Genomic DNA, 5906 nt, shown 5'->3' on the forward strand with positions numbered 1-5906 from the left:
CTTTTCAATGAAACTAAAATAAATACACGCAGAAAAAAATAACGTTGAAACCGTAATCAAATAAAAAATTAACTAATACAATTAACTTTTTAATCAAATTAACAAAAGTAAATTAAAAAAACGATTGATTTTTTTCTTTTTTTAATTAATATATTAATTATCCCAATTAAAACTTAAATTAAACTAAAAAATAATACACATGTAACTTAAAAACATATGCAAAATACAAATAAACATTTAAAAAATTTATTGAGTTTTGTTGCAAAAATCAGCTAAACATTTAATTGAATCAATTAATTTTTTAATCAACATTATTTTAATAATTCCTAATTATTTCTGTGATTGACCCTATCATTTTCGTGATTGAAGCCATTTCTATAAAAAACATGTTAAATCAGATTTTTTTTCTGTGCATTTAAGAAATTAATTGAAAATTTTTACTTTTTTATTAAAATATTATTTATATCAATTAGGATTTTAATTAAATTAAAAAATAATTCCAAAATAAAAATATAATTGGAAATTTTGCTTGGAAACAGCTTCTATATACATACTATAATCATTACATTTTGGCTTACATCCAAAGAAGAATTCAAATATAATTATCATCGGAAAATTCATAAAAATCGCTAAATCGTATGAAAATTACAAGAAAACTAAAATGGCAGGTAATATAATAATTAATAAATAAATAATAATATTATAAATAATCCCATTTAAAAACGTAATTGAGTCTTGCGGCAAAATTCAATTTTTTTCTTCTTGTTTTCTTTCTTATTTTTTTTAATCAAGAATATTTTTAATTAATTGTGTGATTGATACTATCATTTTCATGATTGAAGCAATTTCAATAAAAAAAGCAATTAATTTTGTGTTTGAATGTGAAAATTTTTGTTTCTGTGTAATTTGAGAAAAATTTGCTTTTATTGAAAAAAAATTATGACCCCAAACGAAAGACTATGCAAACTAAATTTTTTAGGACACGTATGTCTTTGAAGTAAGTAAATTATGACCTCAAACGAAAGAATAAGCAAACTAAATTTTAAGGCACTCAATTTACACAATAATAAGGTCAAATTTCTTTAAAATGAAGAATTTAAATTAACAAAAAGATCATAATCCTTTCATAAAAAGGTTTTCATTGAAGTTGTATGTCTTTGAAGTGAGGCATATTTTCCTAAAATAGAAGAAAACATTGCTGTTTTTGTTTTTCAGTCCTATTCAGTCTCGAATATGTATCACTGAACGAACAGTCTTGAATATGTATCACTGATGATAAATACATTAAAGAAAACATTTTCGATTTAAAGAAATAATCTTTAAATGAAATGATAATTATAATTAAATAAGAATTGGATTAAAGATAAAAAACTTCAAATATAGACTTATTTTGAAGATTTTGTGCCTTTGCTTCAATTTGAAATTAAGAAAAAATGTTTACTTTGATGTATATGCTATAATTTGTATTTCTAAACTGGCATTAATTTGTACGTGAATAGCTTCGATACATGAAATAGGTTTGCTTATTTTAATTCCATAGAGACTACATTAAAAAATAATAATAAATTTTTGTGAACATTAGAAATAAAAAACAAGTTGTTTTTTTCGACCGTCGTTTGACGGGCTTTTCAACTAATATTCTATGATTTGTGCAAGTTTTATAGGTAAGCGTTTTTCAAAATAAAACCTCCAGCTTTTCTTCAACATCTTTTTCTATGCAGCTAAAAATATATATTTATTTATATAAAAATATTCATTCATTTCGGGGGGGGTTGATCCCCCTCACCCCCCCCCCCTGAATACGGCCTTGGCCCCCATATAGACCGATCTCCCGATTTTACTTCTTGGGCTTATAGAAACCGCAGTTTTTATTCAATTTACCTGAAATTGGAAATCTAGAGGTATTGTTGGACCAGAAATACGGGTGCCAAAAATTGTGAGTATCGGTCTATGTTTTGGTATGGTCCCCATATAAAACGACCTCCCGATTTTGGGTCTTGGGCTTATAGAAACCGTAGTTTTTATCCAATTTGTCTGAAATTGGAAATCTAAAGGTATTTTAGGACCATAAAAAGGTGTGCCAAAAATTGTGAGTATCGGTCCATATTTTGGTATAGCCCCCATATAGACCGATTTCCCGATTTTACTTCTTGGGCTTCTAGAATCCGAAGTTTTTATCTGATTTGCCTGAAATTGGAAATCTAGAGGTATTTTAGGGTCATAAAGAGGTGTTCCGAAAACGGTGAGTATCGGTCCATATTTTAGTATAGCCCCCATAAGAACGATCTCCCGATTTAACTCCTTGGGTTTCTAGAAACCGTAGTTTTTATCTGATTTGCCTGAAATTGTAAATATTCTGGTATTTTAGGCTCACAAAAACCTGTATCGGATTAAGTTTTTATCGGTCCATTTGGTAATGCCTCCATATAGACCGACGTCACTTCTTGAGGGTGTAGAAGGTGCACTGATCATGAAAATTGCTTGAAACTCAATGTAAAATTTCCAGATTTTACTTCTACAGATTTAAGATTTCAAATCAAGACGTTATTTTATAATTTTCTTGCACACTTACAAGAGATGTTAATGATTCCTCTAAAACTCAAACAAAAATGGTTCTTATAAATCCAGAATCTGATATAGTCCTCATAGGTGAAATCTTTAAATTTATCTTCGGGAAGTGTCCTCAAGCCCTCCTGAAATTTCAAAGGAAACCCTAATATTTGGTTCATGGTGGTGGGTATTTAAGATTCGGCCCGGCCGAACTTATTTCTGTATATACTTGTTTTTCAATGGTTTGTACTTTTCCGGCAGAAAAGGGTCTCTGTAAAACATATTTTTTTTTTTTTTTGAAAATTTGTCCTCCGATATATTTTGAACCTCTTAACTTATTACAGATCCAATTATGCACGATTGTTCGTCATCTCAATACCTTTCACTTAAGTCTCAAAAACTGTTCCATAAAAAAATTTAATTTTTTTTTCGAATTCAGCAGATCAAAATACATAAGTCACATCTCATCAAATGTACATGAAAAAAATTTATTTTATAAACTAGTGTTATTTGACAAATCTTATAGTATCAGAATTATGAATAATTTGCACTACTCATATTTATATTAATAGGTATACCAAATAAATGAAATCATAGTAAAATAGCTCTAATGCAAAACAAACTACGAGTTCAATAGATGAAATTAACCTATATATTTCAGTTTTTCGTTGCTGATGGGTATTGTAACCAGAGAATTCTGAAATTCAATGCTGCTGGAAGACTTTTGAGAACTATACCTCAACCACCAGGTAATTATATATATATAAAATATATCGTACAATAATAAGCAGGTATAGGCTTTAATTTTTATACCCACCACCATAGAATGGTGACGGGGGTATAATAAGTTTGTCATTCCGTTTGTAACACATCGAAATATCGATTTCTGACTATCATTAAAAAAAAATCGCTGGGGGCCAGATCTGGAGAATACGGTGAGTGGGGAAGCAATTCGAAGCCCAATTCATGAATTTTTGCCATCGTTCTCAATGACTTGTGGCACGGTGCGTTGTCTTGGTGGAACAACACTTTTTTCTTCTTCATATTGGGCCGTTTTGCCGCGATTTCGACATACAAACGCTCCAATAACGCCATATAATAGTCACTGTTGATGGTTTTTCCCTTCTCAAGATAATCGATAAAAATTATTGCATGCGCATCCCAAAAAACAGAGGCCATTACTTTGATGGAGCCATGTTTCATCCATTGTCACACATCGACAGAAAAACTCGGGTGTATTACGAGTTAACAGCTGCAAACACCGCTCGTAAAAATAAACAAAAACCGAACTAAAACCAAGTTTCCTCAAAATTAGTAAAATTTCTTATAAAATGATAATTGCGACTTCCTTTATAATAGAAAGTTTTTCATACATACGAACAACACTTGGCATAGAAAAATATTTTAGTTCATTCGTACTAAGAAGTATGCAATCCTTTCAAAACTTAAGGAAACACACTTTTTAGAATATAGGAAATTTTCCTATATTTCTATTGTCTACCTGTAATCGATACCTGTCATCGCAATCGATATGTTTGCGCGTGGGTTGTTTTTTTAGTTGGAATCGCGTTGTTGTGGTATACGGAAAGATTGTTAAAAAATAATATGGTAAAATAATATAATAAATAACAAATAAAATATATAAAATATTTATTATTTTAAATTAGTGAGAAAAATTTTCTTTTTTTGAAAATAAATCTATCAATGTTCGTGATGGTATATAAAGAAAGAAAACACCAGCAGAATAACAACCCTTTCATTTGTCTTCATTTTGGAATCTTCAATTATCAGGTAATATTCAGTGACGCTAACCTTTTGTAACAAAAATGGTTTATGATTTTTTTATAATTGTAGGTATTGAAATTGTAAAAGGAGGACAAAATCGTTAGGCAGCAACTTATTAAAAGTGAAAAGTACAAGAAGAAGAAAATGTGCGTTTTACAGTTGATAATATCACATGGAAATTGGAAACAGCGGAATAATAAACTAATATTTCAAGGAGATTCGATGCTGTTGATTCTTAATAAATATATTCAATATATTAATAAAACATGTTTTTTATTGAAGATAAAATTGCTTATATAAATAAATAAAATTGTATTTAAAAACGAAGGTAAGCAGTTCTAATTATGAAGTAAAAGTTTTACCACAAATGTGTAAGATTTGTCCATGTGAATGAAAAAAATTCAATAAAATCATTCCATATATGAATTCAAATCAGTTAAATTTTTTCATTCTGTAGTATAGTGGTACATAAATATAGGAAAATGTTAACTAATATATGGAATGCATTATACCTAATTTCTACGAAAATCACATCGTTCAAACAAATAAAAATGTCTTTGGCGCTATACGAAGTTCAACTTTCTTCACAATGAGTTCATTTTAACTTAAAGAAGGGGTCACTTTTTTCTGGGTGAATCATCAACTCGTTGTTGTTTTTAATCAAATGTGAGCTCGCGCGGCACCCATTTTGCACAGAGCTTCCGCATATCCAAATATTGATGAATGATATGACCAACACGTTCCTTTGATATCTTTAAGGCCTCTGCTATCTCGATCAACTTCATTTTACGGTCATTCAAAATCATTTTGTGTGTTTTTTTTGTTTTCGTCGGTAACCACCTCTTTCGGGCGTCCACTGCGTTCACCATCCTCCGTTCTCATTTCTATCCGATTTGCCTGAAATTGGAAATCTAGAGGTATTCTAGGACCATAAAGAGGTGTGCCGAAAATGGGTTGTATCGGTCCATGTTTTGATATAGCCCCACATAGACCGATCTCCCGATTTTACTTCTTGGGCTTCCTGAATCCGTAGTTTTAATCCAATTTACCTGAAATTTGAAATCTAGAGGTATTCTAGGACCTTAAAGACGTGTGTCGAAAATGGTGAGTACCGGTTCATGTTTTGATATAGCCCCCATATAGACAGATCTCCCGATTTTACTTCTTGGTCTTCTAGAATCCGTAATTTTCACCCAATTTGCCTGTAATTGGAAATCCAGTGGTATTCTAGGAAAATAAAGAGATGTGCCGAAAATTGTGATTATCGGACCATGCTTTGATATAGCCTCCATATAAACCGATCTCCCGATTTTACTTCTTGGGCTTCTAGAAACCGTAGTTTTTATCCAATTTGCCTGAAATTGGAAATATAGAGGTATTCTAGGAAAATAAAAAGATGTGCCGAAAATGGTGATTATCGGACCACGTTTCGATATACCCCCCATATAGACCGATCTCCAGATTTACTTCTTGGGCGTCTTGAATCCGTAGTTTTCCGTAGTTTCTAGAGGTATTCTAGGACCATAAAGAGGTGTGCCGAATATATTGAGTATCGGTACAGTTTTTGATAT

The 5906-nt window shown here is 30.6% G+C and overlaps 1 long non-coding RNA gene across 1 annotated transcript; it reads left to right on the top strand.

Annotated features, from left to right (window-relative positions):
- Window positions 1-4116: 4116 nt before the first annotated feature.
- Window positions 4117-4542, top strand: LOC142238655 (uncharacterized). Its single transcript, XR_012722781.1, has 3 exons — window positions 4117-4158; window positions 4218-4341; window positions 4405-4542. It is a non-coding gene; the product is annotated as an uncharacterized LOC142238655 (long non-coding RNA).
- Window positions 4543-5906: the final 1364 nt, after the last annotated feature.

The sequence above is a fragment of the Haematobia irritans genome, chromosome 5 (assembly GCF_050003625.1).
Source record: "Haematobia irritans isolate KBUSLIRL chromosome 5, ASM5000362v1, whole genome shotgun sequence".
Lineage (NCBI taxonomy): Eukaryota > Metazoa > Arthropoda > Insecta > Diptera > Muscidae > Haematobia > Haematobia irritans.